This window comes from Cetorhinus maximus, chromosome 6 (genome assembly GCF_964194155.1).
Source record: "Cetorhinus maximus chromosome 6, sCetMax3.hap1.1, whole genome shotgun sequence".
Taxonomy (NCBI): domain Eukaryota; kingdom Metazoa; phylum Chordata; class Chondrichthyes; order Lamniformes; family Cetorhinidae; genus Cetorhinus; species Cetorhinus maximus.
This window is the reverse complement of record NC_135884.1, coordinates 58,368,412-58,382,212: the sequence shown is the minus strand read 5'-3', so window position 1 is coordinate 58,382,212 and position 13,801 is coordinate 58,368,412. Positions and strand designations below refer to the sequence as shown.

Below are 13,801 nucleotides of genomic sequence, written 5' to 3'. Positions count from 1 at the left end.
CAAATGCAACTTTCCAGGGAGGATCACTGAATGACAATCAGGGACAGGTACCTTAGCCAACTTAATTTAGTGATGCTGTGGTCTATAATAATTCTCCATTCACATGAACATAACTGAATGAGTACAGGTAAGCAATTGAACATGGTGGTTTCCTGTTTTTTTTAATGATGGAACATTAAGCACTGCAATGCATTCACCATCTCCTCCACTTTGATAATCAACATTTTTCAAGTATGCATCATTTAAACAATTGTTCTTGTACATGCACTTTACTCTCTATCATTATTAAAAGTAAAATTATAAAAATGTACATAGTTGCTCTGACTGCCATTGTCTAGGTTTAAACATTTTCTCTGCTCTGGTGAGAATAGTTTACTCAGTTTACAACTGAAATATATAGGCACCGATATGGATGAGAAGGATGTGGGGGGAAACCCATCAAGGAGCTGGTGCTGAATTAATGGCAGGGCCTAATTTGTTTCTGGGCAGCTGGCCAAATTAACAGGCTGGCCTTCAGCTGGGCATGAAAACCAGGCGGGCATAACCTTGAAGACAGTCCCTGACAATCACAATCATGAGGCAGGCTGCAAATTGGAGGTTGGGGAGAGATTGCCAATGGTGGCAGGTGCTAGAGAGTGACCACGATCAGCAGAAGAGAAGCCAAAGGTTTGCTTGAGGGGCTGGTGGGAGCACTCCTGGCACACAAGGAGCACTGAAAAAGCATTTACCTGCTGGAGCCAACAGCTTCCATCTCTATTTTAATGCCAGGTTTTCAAAACCCTCGGCAGCCCATGTAACAATCGTTAAAATTAAATCAACCTCCCAATTTCATGGTAGGAAGATGATTTAAATAGGTTAATAAAGTCTCCCATCTCTCCAAGACAGATCACTCACATGCTGGAAAGCAGGTGCCACTGTGGGTTAGGGTTACATTTCCTGTTTTTTAAAATATCTAATCCCACCATCAACCCCTACCAACTCCCTTCCCCCACCCCACCCAGCCCTCCACACAAGAGGCCACCTCCTGCCCATTGTGGTCTGTTAATATTGAAACATAGTGTTTTACATTGAGATGTGGGGACCCTGGCAAGTATGTCACTGGTCAACCTGGAGATGCACTTGTGGGCAGCAGATTGTGAAATCCTGCAGATGTCACAAGCAGACCTGGAAAGAATCAGAGGTGAAGACATTTACGGCTGTGGCGACCTTTCTGGCCAGTGGCAATGAATGACCGACCACCTGGTCCACTGGGAAAGAGGTCTTGTCCCAGGAGGCTGCAGATGTCAGCAACAACCTGCTAGGAAGGTATAAGCTGCCTGATTCATGTTGTGAAAGCTGATTTTCTGCCTGGCGGTATCACTTCCTTCAAGCTGCAGCAGTGTGTCCATCCTCTCCGTCCTGTGGAACAGCATGTGGTTAAGGAGAAGGCAGCTGCTGGTGTTGCTCTTGGAGCTGTTGATGTTGGTATTACTGCTCCTTCTTCATCAGGAGCCCAAAGTGGAGCTGCACAAGTTGTTCCCATGCTGTAGTGGAAACTGATAACAGGGAAGTACAAATCAAAGTGAATAAAGGCGAAGTTATGCAGAAATGATCTCTAAAAGTTTAGAAATGGCCTCTAAAGAAGTGAAAGCACATTCTCAGAACAAGTCTTGTGAGCAAAAGCCTTTCACCTAGACATGGAAGCAGCTGCCCTAGTTCAGTATTTAAAGGCTATCCAACCTGTCAGTTTTACAGAACCATCAATCCCCACTGTGCTGCCAGCTTCTTGACCTTGGTGGATTTCACACCCGTGCGCTGGCCGTTAATGTCAGAATGTTGGATTAATTCTTCATCCAATTTCCTTTTTACACATTTAAATATCAGATTTGTCATTCCCACAGTGGTTTCCCACATGCCTCCACATGTGCAGGGGCTAAAGGTGGAGGTGAATGGGATCATGTCTGGTTTTTTGAGGCTGTGACCCTACCACTTCCACTGGCACCTGTCGCGCCCTTTATATGTTAAAATTCTGCCCCATGTTTTGAAATTTACCTAAGCCATATGCTTCCAGATCTATCACACAGCAATTACAATATACATCAGGGTCAAATGTTGTAAAATTGTCGGCTTTTATTTGGTGTGTACTATGCACATATAGGAGTTGACACTAAGACATAAAGAACCAAAGACTTTACCCAGCATGATCAGTAAACTGCTCATGTGGTTAGCAATGTAAGAAATGAATTGTTATCCAATGACTTTTGTGATTCTGCCAATTTAATTTTGTTTTTGGGTGCATAATTATAATCTACATGAAACACTTAAATGATACCCTGACTTGTATCGGAATGAGTCAGGGCAATGTTACTTGTTTTAAAAATGTGTGAAGTCCTATTATTTACCAGTAACACTTAAAATTGAATATTTTGTTTATTTGGAACTTGGCGATCTTATTATTTTCTGTGCTCTTTTACACACCTTACAGACTTTTGTGTCACTGCTTAGTATTGAAAAAATATTCGGATGGTAATTATTTGAACATTTACCTTTTTCATTCCTAGTAAGTCAGTCTATTAATTTCAAAGGTTGACTAATTGGCCTTCATGTTGCCACCCCATTCTTATCTTTTGGAGGGATATTACATTTTTTTTGAAGATGTAAATAGTAGAACAAGAGAACAAAGTATAAATAGTGTGATGCATCCAAATGTTATAACCCAATAAAATGAAATGTGTTATAACACATGTTAAGGAGTCTTGTAATTGATGTAATATAGTATGGTATGCACAAAGGAGTGCCATATTCGAGTGTGCTAGAAAAGGTACCCATTCTTCCTTTCTTGCTATTATGTTGACCTTATTTTCTGTTGGTTACTTCTAAATTTTCCTTCAGGTACAATCTATCCCTCAAATTCACTTACATAGAGTCACAGTCATTTGGCCTATCATATCTATGTCACTGAAAAAGAGCTAGCCAGCCTAATCCAACTTTCCAGCTCTTTGGTCTGTAGCCTTGCAGGTTACCACACTTCAGGTGCCTATCCAAGCATTTTAAAAATGTGATGAGAGTGTCTATCACCCTTTTAGGCTGTGAATTCCAGACCCTACCCACCTTCTGTGTGAAAAATCTCTTCAACTCCCCTGTAATCCTTCAACCAATTACTTAAAATCTTTGCCCCCTGGTTATTGACCTTTCTGTTAACAAATATAGGTCCTTCCTATACAATTTATCAATGCTCCTCATAATTTTATACACCTCATTTAATATTCCCCTCTGTTGCAAAGAAACTGAGCTCCAGTCTATCCAGTCTTTCCTCATAGCTAAAATTCTCTAGTCCTGGCAGTATCCTTATAAATCTCCTCTATGCCATTGCTAATGCAATTACATATTTGTTATAGTGCGTTGACCAGAATTGCATGCAATACTCTAGCTGTGGCCTAAATATTAGGATTAGGGTTAGGTTTGAGATTAACTTCCCTGTTCTTATATTCTATCCCTTGGCAAATATAGCAAAGTATTCCATATCCCTTCTTAACCATCTTATCTGTCCTACTATCTTCAGGGATCTGTGGACATGTACTCTAATGACATGTACTATAATGTTCCTTTATACTTTTATTGTATATTCCTTTGCCTCGTTTGCCCTCCTCAAATGCATTACCTCACATTTCTCTGGATTGAATTCCATTTGCCACTTTTCTGTCCACATGGTCAGTGCATTGATATATTCCTGCAGTTTGCAGCTTTCTTCCTCAGCCGTTCTCTGCAACACCACTATTAAAAAACATATTTAACATATATAGCATTACATTATGACATGTGAAAAAGTTCCCAATTTCAGACTAGGGGTTCCCCCATAGTTCAGAGCTGTCGTGAACCACGACACCTTCAGAAACTGGCCGACTCCACTGCTGTGACCTTCAAGTAACTGTTTCCAATCCACTTTCACTAAATCACATCTCAGCTTGGTGAAATTGGCCTTTCCCCAAATAAGACCATACGACATAGGAGCAGAAATTAGGCCATTCGGCCCATCGAGTCTGCTCCGCCATTCAATCATGGCTGATAAGTTTCTCAACCCCATTCTCCCGCCTTCTCCCCGTAACCTTTGATCCCCTTACCAATCAAGAACGTATCTATCTCAGTCTTAAATACACTCAATGACCTGGCCTCCACAGCCTTCTGTGGCAATGAATTCCATAGATTCACCACTCTCTGGCTAAAGAAGTTTCTCCTCATCTCTGTTCTAAAAGGTCTTCCCTTTACTCTGAGGCTGTGCCCTTGGGTCCTAGTCTCTCCTACTAATGGAAACATCTTCGCCACGTCCACCCCATCAAGGCCTTTCAGTATTCTGTAAGTTTCAATCAGATCCCCCCTCATCCTCCTAAACTCCATCGAGTATAGACCCAGAGTCCTCAAATGTTCCTCATGTGTTAAGCCTTTCATTCCTGGGATCATTCTCGTGAACCTCCTCTGGACCCTCTCCAGGGCCAGCACATCCTTCCTGAGATACGGGGCCCAAAATTGCTCACAATATTCTAAATGTGGTCTGACCAGAGCCTTATAAAGCCTCAGTAGCACATCCCTGCTTTTATATTCTAGTCCTCTCAAAATAAATGCCAACATTGCATTTGCCTTCCTAACTGACTCAACCTGCAAGTTAACCTTAAGAGAATCCTGGACTAGGACTCCCAAGTCCCTTTGCACTCCAGATTTCTGAATTCTCTCCCATTTAGAAAATAGTCTATGCCTCTATTCTTCCTACCAAAGTGCATGACCTTACACTTCCCCACGTTGCATTCCATCTGCCACTTCTTTGCCCATTCTCCTAACCTGTCCAAATCCTTCTGCAGCCTCCCTGCCTCCTCAATACTACTTGTCCCTCCACCGATCTTTGTATCATCTGCAAACTTAGCCAGAATGCCCTCAGTTCCTTCATGTAGATCATTAATGTATAAAGTGAAAAGTTGTGGTCCCAACACTGACCCCTGCGGAACTCCACTAGTCACCGGCCGCCATCCTGAGAATGACCCCTTTATTCCCACTCTATGCCTCCTGCCAGACAGCCAATCTTCTATCCATGCTAGTAGCTTGCCTCTAACACCATGGGCTCTTGTCTTACTGAGCAGCCTCCTGTGCGGCACCTTGTCAAAGGCCTTCTGGAAGTCCCAGTAGATAACATCCATTGGCTCTCTGTCTAACCTACTCATTACCTCATCAAAGAATTCCAACAGATTTGTCAGGCATGATCTCCCCTTGATGAAACCATGCTGCCTTTGCCTTATTTTACCATGCACTTCCAAGTATTCTGAAATCTCATCCTTAATAATGGACTCTAAAATCTTACCAATGACTGAGGTCAGGCTAATCGGCCTGTAATTTCCCGTCTTTTACCTCACTCCCTTCTTAAAAAGGGGGATTAAATTAGTGATTTTTCAGTCCTCTGGGACCATCCCTGACTCGAGTGATTCCTGAAAGATCACCACTAACGCCTCTACTATCTCTTCAGCTAGCTCCTTCAGAACTCTGGGGTGTAATCCATCTGGTCCAGGTGATTTATCCACCTTCAGACCTTTCAGTTTTCCTAGCACCTTCTCCTTGGTAATGGCCACCATACTCACCTCTGCCCCCCGACTCTCTTGAACTTTGGGGATATTACTCGTGTCTTCCACCGTGAAGACTGACGCAAAGCACCGATTCAGTTCCTTCGCCATTTCTTTGTTCCCCACTACTACTTCTCCAGCGTCATTTTCCAGCAGCCCAATGTCCACTTTTGCCTCTCTCTTACCCTTTAGATATCTAAAAAAACTCTTACAATCTTCTTTTATATTACTGGCTAGTTTACCCTCATATGTAATCTTCTCCCTCATTTATTTTTTAGTTGTCCTCTGCTGTTCTTTGTAGGCTTCCCAATCCCCTGGTTTCCCACTGCTCTTCGCCACATTGTATGCTTTCTCTTTAGCTTTTATGCTGTCCCTGACTTCCCTTGTCAGCCATGGTTGCCTCGTCCTCCCTTTAGTATGCTTCTTCTTCCTAGGGATGAATTTTTGCTGTATCTCCCAAATTACTCCCAGAAACTCCTGCCATTGCTGTTCCACTGTCTTTCCTGCTAGGCTCATCTCCCAGTCAATTCTGGCCAGCTCCTCCCTCATGCCTCTGTAGTTGCCTTTATTCAACTGTAATACCATTACATCTGATTCCAGCTTTTTCCTCTCAAACTGCAGGGTAAATTCTATCATATTATGGTCACTTCCTCCTAAGGGTTCCTTCACCTTAAGCTCCCTTAACAAATCTGCCTCATTACACATCACTAAATCTAGAATTGCCTGTTCCCTAGTGGGCTCCAGCACAAGCTGTTCCAAAAAGCCATCTCGTAGACATTCCACAAATTCCTTTTCTTGGGATCCACTACCAACTTGATTTTCCCAGTCTACCTACATATTGAAATCCCCCATGATCACTGTAACCTTGCCTTTCTTACACGCTTTTTCTATCTCTTGGTGTATCTTGTGCCCCACATCCTGACTACTGTTCGGAGGCCTGTACATAACTCCCATTATGGTGTTTTTACCTTTGTGGTTCCTTAACTCTACCCACACAGATTCTACATCATCTGACCCTACGCCATTTCTTGCTATTGATTTAATTTCATTTATTACTAACGAAGCAACCCCACCCCCTCTGCAAACCTGCCCATCTTTTCGACAGGATTAGCTCCCAGTCCTGATCCCCTTGCAGCCATGTCTCCGTGATGCACACCACATCATACCTGCCAATTTCAATCTGCGCCACAAGCTCATTTACCTTATTTCATATACTGCGTGCATTCAGATACAACACTTTCAGTCCTGTATTTCCTGTCCCCTTTCTCATTGTCGTCCCTTTATCTGATGTGTTTGAAGTTAGATTCCTAGCCCTTTCCAAACACTCTGTCCTATTTTGTGTTCTGGAGACTTTAATAGCCTCTCCTGGGCTCTCCTTTCTTTTCAGTTTTTTCATAATTTTCCATGATGTTGATTCCACCCCCCCACACGCTAACCTACTGCTTTGTTTCCCATTAGTCATACTTCTTGGAGTTTTACCCTTTCCTTCCCCCCCACTTTCTAGTTTAAAGTCCTGTTGACCACCCTATTTACCCTTTTCGCTAGAACATTGGTCCCAGATCAGTTCAGGTGGAGGCCATCCCAACGGTACAGATCCCTCCTGTTCCAATACTGATGCCAGTGCCCAACAAAATGGAACCCCTCTTTCCCGCACCACTCCTTTAGCCACGTGTATACTTCCCTTATTCTCGCGTCCCTATGCCAATTTGCATGTGGCTCAGGTAGTAATCCAGAGATTATAACCCTTGAGGACCTGTTCTTTAATTTAGTTCCTAGTTCCTGATAATCCCCAAACAGGTCCACTTTCCTAGTCTTACCTATGTTATTTGTCCCGATGTGGACCACAACAACTGGATCCTCCCCCTCCTTCTCCAATATCCTTTCAAGCCGGTCAGAGATATCCCTCACCCTGGCACCAGGCAGGCAACATACCATGCGAGACTCTCGATCCTGCTTACAAAGGATGCTATCAATTCCCCTAATTATAGAATCCCCTACAACTACCGCTTGTCTTTTTGCCCCCCCCTCTTGAATGGCCTCCTGTGCCACGGTGCCATGGTCAGCTGGCTCATCCTCCCTACAGCCCTGTTCCTCATCCACACAGGGAGCAAGTATCTCATACCTGTTAGACAAGGTCAAGAGCTGAGCCTCCTCTGTTCCTGAACACAGGATCCCTCTACCTGCCTCACTTGAAGTCACACTCTGCTGACCCTGACCACTGACCGAACTTGAGGTACTTAATCTACCGGGTGTGATCGCCTCCTGAAACAAAGCGTGCAGGTAACTCTCCCCCTCCCGGATGTGCCGAAGCGTCTGGAGCTCGGACTCCAGCTTGTCAATTCTAAGCCGGAGTTCCTCTAGCAACCAACACTTGCTGCAGATATGGCCACTGCGGCTCGCAATGGGATCTGCCAGCTCCCACATCATTCCGCTACAGCACATCACCTGCCCAGCCATCTCGACTTAGATAATTAATTTATTAATTAGCTTTGCAATTTTTTTTTCCAAATTTGGTGCAGATTTCCTACTAACCAATCAGGTCACAGCTTTCCTGTGATGTCACTTTTTCAGTTTGGCTTCAGTTACTCTGGGCCCCGAGGTCACCGCTCTGATGCTCCTCCCTCCGAGTCTGCTCCCTGGAGACAAGGCCGCGAATACCCAAGGTAAGCTAGATTTATACTCACCGCTCCGGTGCTCCTCCCTCCGAGTCTGCTCCCAGGATTTACTCACCAATCAGCTGCTTTTTCTTTAAAATCCACTTGCAGAAGAGTGTCCCTCGCAGGTCTGGTGCACTCCTGAAGGCACTGCCTCTTCCTCTCTCTCTTTCTTTTTATGTTTGAGGAGGAGGGAGGGATGGAAACACTACAGCAATGTAATGTTTGGGGCTATTCCGTAATTTGACAGTGGGAAATAAGAACTTTTACTCAGGGTCTATTATTGTCCTTTTCCACAACTACACTAAATCTAACTGAATTATGATCATGACCACCAAAATGATCTCCCACTGATATCCCTTCCACCTGCTCAGCTTCATTGCTTAAAAGGAAACCCAGAACTTCTGCTTCTCTTGTTGGGTTTGCTATGTACTGGCAAAAAAATTCTTCTGAATGCATTTTAGGAATTCTGTGCCCTCCATGCCTATTAAACTGATTCTCTGCCATTTAATGTTAGGGTAGTTAAAACCCCCTACTGTTGCTGCCCTATTGTCTTTGCACTCTTCAGAAATTTGCCAACATATTTGCCCAATTCTCTGACAACTTCTCCTTCAAAGTTACAATCTCTCTCTCAGATTCTTTCAGGTACAATCTTTTACTCTGATTCTCCTTAAGATCCAGCCTCCCATCTCTCCCTCAGCCAACATTATAAAACCAGCATAATTGATTATTTGTCTTATTGGCTATATGTAGGACCTTGCAAACTCACTGTTACATTTTTAGTAAGTAATTCATTGGATGCAAAGCACTTTTTCTGATACAGTCAGATACTAATAAGGGAGTATCACCAGATTACAAATTTATATGAGACACTCACACATACTGATACATGTCCAGGTGACCATTGACTACAACCACGCAATGAAAATTGGTTTGCTGGAAACTCCATAAGACCAGTTGACATCACAATTTCCAAATTATCGTTCCTTGGGTTTTCTGTTTACGCTGATTGATTTTTCCATGTTTCTGTGGTTACGTTCACCAAATTTACAGCGGATGAGTGGGAGAACGCGCATGGAAATTTGCTGCCATGTTCCAGGTCAGATTGCAAGATGATCCCTATATTTACAATATCTAGGGCAGTTACACAACCATATTGTTAGATACTGGGCAGTACAGACATGCTACAAAAGATGCTCAGTTTACTTACAAGAGTGATCAGCACTGCAAGAGTGTGAAGCAGGCTTTATATTAGTAATATGGTATTTAAGCCAAACGGATGCAAGTTACATATGTACCATGGACATGGAGTCATGGGACTTTGAATGCTGAAATGTAGTAACTGAGTAACAGAGGGGAAGAAATATCTAGTTGCTCTTGTTAATTATATTATAAATGTATTGAAGTTTTCTTCTGACTGATATTTCCATCAAAATTGTAAGTATACTGCTTTAACACCTATCTATCTTTATTTTCACTTCCATCTCTTCTATTTTTTTCACTCCTTATCTCCAGAGTATGGGGACATCTGGTTGATACTTTACCCTAGTGGCCATTCTTCAGGTATAGCAAGCATTAGGAACACAATTAATGGTGCAAAGCATTAACGCCAAGTTGGATCTTGTTTTCACCCAATATCAACACACAAGCACACTGCTGCAGTTGTCATTATCCAAGTGTTGAGACCTTGATTGAATTCTACCACAATATCCTCCTCCCTGCCCCCCTGCCTCACCTCTATTCCCTCCATCCTGCCAAACCCCTAACTTAACTTGGGGAGTTGAAGCCAATGTCATACACTAACATATGCCTCAGCTAACTCAGCACAGACTAGGAAAGAAACAAAACATTGCTAATATTCCTCCTTTACCAAGAGAGACTTCCAGGTGCAAAAATAAGCAGTGCCTTGCAGCTGCATGCCACGGGGGTTGGAGAGTTGCTGTGGCACTTTCACTGTGTTACTTTCAACTAATGAAACAGAGGAAACAGGTCTGAGTTGCAGAGACAATGGGTAGTGCACTGCTGAAATAAACAAATGTTAATTTCCTAAAATAATATCCGCCTACATATGCAATCAGAACTCTTTATTTTATTCAGCAGGAGCAACAGTTCCCAGTTATTAGCACTGTGGAAGCCAGCTCGCCTTCAGTGTCAATAGGATCTACTAATAAGCAGTTGCATTGTCCTTTGCTGCTGTTAGTATAGCACAACGACAGAGTCTGTTTTGTGGTGGGTGTCAAGTTTCATATTTACAATGGAGTGATGAAAACGCTTATCATTAAATCCTAGAAACTCTTCTTTAAATAAAAAGCACCAAACATGACATTTTCCACAGTTAAAGATCATAAGATCATAAGAACATAAGAAATAGGATCAGGACTAGGCCAGTCAGCCCCTCAAGGCTGCCCCACCATTCAATAAGATCATGGCTGATCTGCCCTGGGCCTCAACTCCTCCTTTGTGCCAGCTCCTCATAGCCCTCAACTTCCCGATATTTTAAAAATCTATCTACCTCCTCTTTAAATATTTTCAGTGATCTAGCCTCCACAACTCTCTGAGGTAGAGAATTCCAAACATTCGCTACCCTCTGAGAGAAGAAATTTCTCTGCATCTCAGTTTTAAATAAGTGTCCCCTTATTCTGTAACTATGTCCCCTAGTTTGAGATTCCCCCACTAGTGGAAACTTCTTCTCAACATCTACTCTGTCAAGCCCCCTCAGAATCTTGTACATTTCAATAAGGTCACCCCTCATTCTTCTGAACTTTAATGAATAAAGGCCTAACCTGTTTAGCCGCTCTTGATATGTCAACTCCTTCATCCCAGGAATCAGCCTAGTGAACCTCTTTTGAACAGCCTCCAATACCAGTGTATCCTTTCTTAAAAACGGGGACCAAAACTGTACAAAGTACTCCAGGTGCGGCCTCACCAACACCCTGTACAGTTGTAACAAGATTTCCCTATTTTTAAACTCCAACCCCCTAGCAATACAGGCCAAAATTCCATTTGTCTTCTTAATTACTTGCTGCGCGTGCATGCTAACCTTTTGTGTTTCATGCGCAGATCCCTCTGTGCTGCACTTTTTTGGAGTGTCTTTCCATTTGAATAATAGTTTGCCTTTCGACTTTTCCTATCAAGGTGCATGACCTCACACTTTCCTACATTAAACTCCATCTGCCAAGTTTTTGCTCACTCACTCAACCTATCTATACCCCCTTGCAGATTCCTTATGTCCTCATCACAAAATGCCCTCCCACCTATTTTTGTATCGTCAGCAAATTTGCATTCATTACACTCTGCTCCCTCCTCCAAGTCCTTAATATAGATAGTAAATAATTGAGGCCCTAGGACTGATCCTTGTGGCACTCCACTAGTTACGTCTTTCCAACCTGAAAAAGACCCATTGATCCCGACTCTCTGTCTTCTGTGTGTTAACCAATCCTCAATTCTAATACATTACCTCCAATACCATTGGATATTACTCCTATCTTGTGCAATAGCCTTTTATTTGGCACCTTATCGAATGCCTTCTGAAAATCCAAATACAGTACATCTACCGGTTTCCCTTTATCAACTCTGCTTGTTATATCCACAAAGAACTCTAGCAAATTTGTCAAACATGATTTTTCATTCACAAAACCATGTTGACTCTGATTGCGTTAAGCTTTTCTGAATGTCTTGTTATTTTTTCCTTAATAATGGACTCTAGCATTTTCCCAAGGACAGATTTTAGGCTGACTGGCCTATAGTTTCCTGATTTTTGTCTTCCCCACCACCCCCTTCTTGAACCGGGGTGTCACATTAGTGGTTTTCCAATCCGCTGGGACCCTCCCAGAATCCAGTGAGTTCTGGAATAGTTTGACCAATGCCTCCACTATCTCTGCAGCCACTTCCTTTAAAACCCTTGGATGCAGGCCATCAGGTCCTGGTGACTTATCTGTCTTTAGTCCCATTACTTAGTCTCTATCACGAGGGATAAAGCATTTGACAGTTACTTTCCTCCCATTAGCTCCTTGCTTATCTGATATCTTTGTGATGTTTATGGTGTCCTCCACCATGAAGGCCGATGCAAAATATTGGTTTAAATTATCTGCCATTTCCCTGTTCCCTGTTATCCAGTTCTCCAGTTGCATCCTTCAAGGTTCCCACACTCACTTTAGCCACTCTCTTTCCTTTTATATACCCGTAGAAGCTCTTGCTGTTTGTTTTTATATTTCTTGCCAATTTACTTTCATAATCAATTTTCTCCCTCTTTATTAGCTTTTTAGTCATCCGCTGCTGGTTCCTAAAAAAAATTCCAATCTTCTGGCCTACCACTAGTTTTTGCCACTTTGTATGCTTTAGTTTTTGATCGGATACTCTCCTTGACCAAATTTGTTAACTGTGGGTGGTTCATCCTTCTCATTGAATCCTTCTTTTTGACTGGGATAAATTTTTGCTGAGTGTTATGAAATATCTGCTTAAATGTCTGCCACTGCTCATCCACTGACCTTCCCCTTAATATATTTTCCCAGCCCGCTTTAGACAACTCTTTCTTCATGCCTCTGTAACAGCCCTTATTTAAGTTGAGTACACTAGTTTGAGACCCGGGTTGTTCACCCCCAAACTGAATTTGAAATCCTACCATGTTGTGATCGCTACCCCCAGAGGAGCCTTAACTATGATATCTCTTATTAATCCCACCTCATTACGCATTACTAGATCTAAAATAACCTGTTCCTGGGTAGGTTCTACAACATATTGCTCTAAGAAACAATCTCTGATGCACTCTACAAATTCATCTTCCATGTTACCCCTGCCAATCTGATTTGTCCAGTCAATATGCAGATTAAAATCACCCATGACTCCTTCCCCTTGGTATTCCTTATTTTCACCCAAACTGATTCCACACCATGATCTATTGTACCTATATCACGACTCACCACCACACGGATACCTTCCTTAATTAAAAAAACTACTCCACCTCCTTTTCCTTTTGTCTATTTTTCCGGAATGTTGAATACCCTTGAATATTGAGTTCTCAGTCTTGGTCACTCTGCAACCACATCTCTGTAATAGCTATCAGGTTATATTCATTTATTTCTATTTGTCCCGTCAACTCATCTATCTTGTTACAAATGCTGCGTGCATTCAGATAAAGAGCCTTAAGCTTCGACTTTTTACCATTTTGGTTCTAATTTCTGCTGCACTCTTCTGCTCATTTTTCTGCTCCTTCCTGTCACACTTTGATTATTGTTTGCCTCTTCACTACCCTGCACCTCTGCTCACTCGTTTCTTTTTGATTTCTTAAACTTCCCTTCAATTGAACCCTCCCCCCCTAATTAGTTTAAAGTCCTATCTACAGCTCTAGTTATATGATTTGCCAGAACACTGGCCCCAACATGGTTCAAATGAAGCCGGGAGGTGTCAGCTATGGCTCAGTTCATAGCACCCTCGCCTTTGAATCAGAGGGTTGTGGGTTCATGTCCCACTCCCGGAAACCAAGAACTGTGATTGTACTCGAAAGAGTTGCAATCTGTGACTGTTGATAACTCGAAAGAGTTTCAAATGAAGCCTGTCCCAATGGAA

General features: G+C 42.6%; 1 long non-coding RNA gene across 2 annotated transcripts in view; it reads right to left on the bottom strand.

The window, feature by feature from the left end:
- Nucleotides 1-1,024: 1,024 nt before the first annotated feature.
- The window catches only part of LOC144681776 (uncharacterized), a 45,564-nt gene continuing 32,787 nt past the window's right edge, over nt 1,025-13,801 (bottom strand). Inside the window, exons 2-4 of one of the 2 annotated variants that reach the window (XR_013576852.1) lie at nt 9,114-9,370; nt 3,641-3,753; nt 1,025-1,535 (exon numbers count right to left, since the gene is read on the bottom strand). This is a non-coding gene — a long non-coding RNA (uncharacterized LOC144681776). The remainder of the gene's footprint in view (nt 1,536-3,640; nt 3,754-9,113; nt 9,371-13,801) is intronic. The other variant, XR_013576851.1, reaches the window with a different exon arrangement.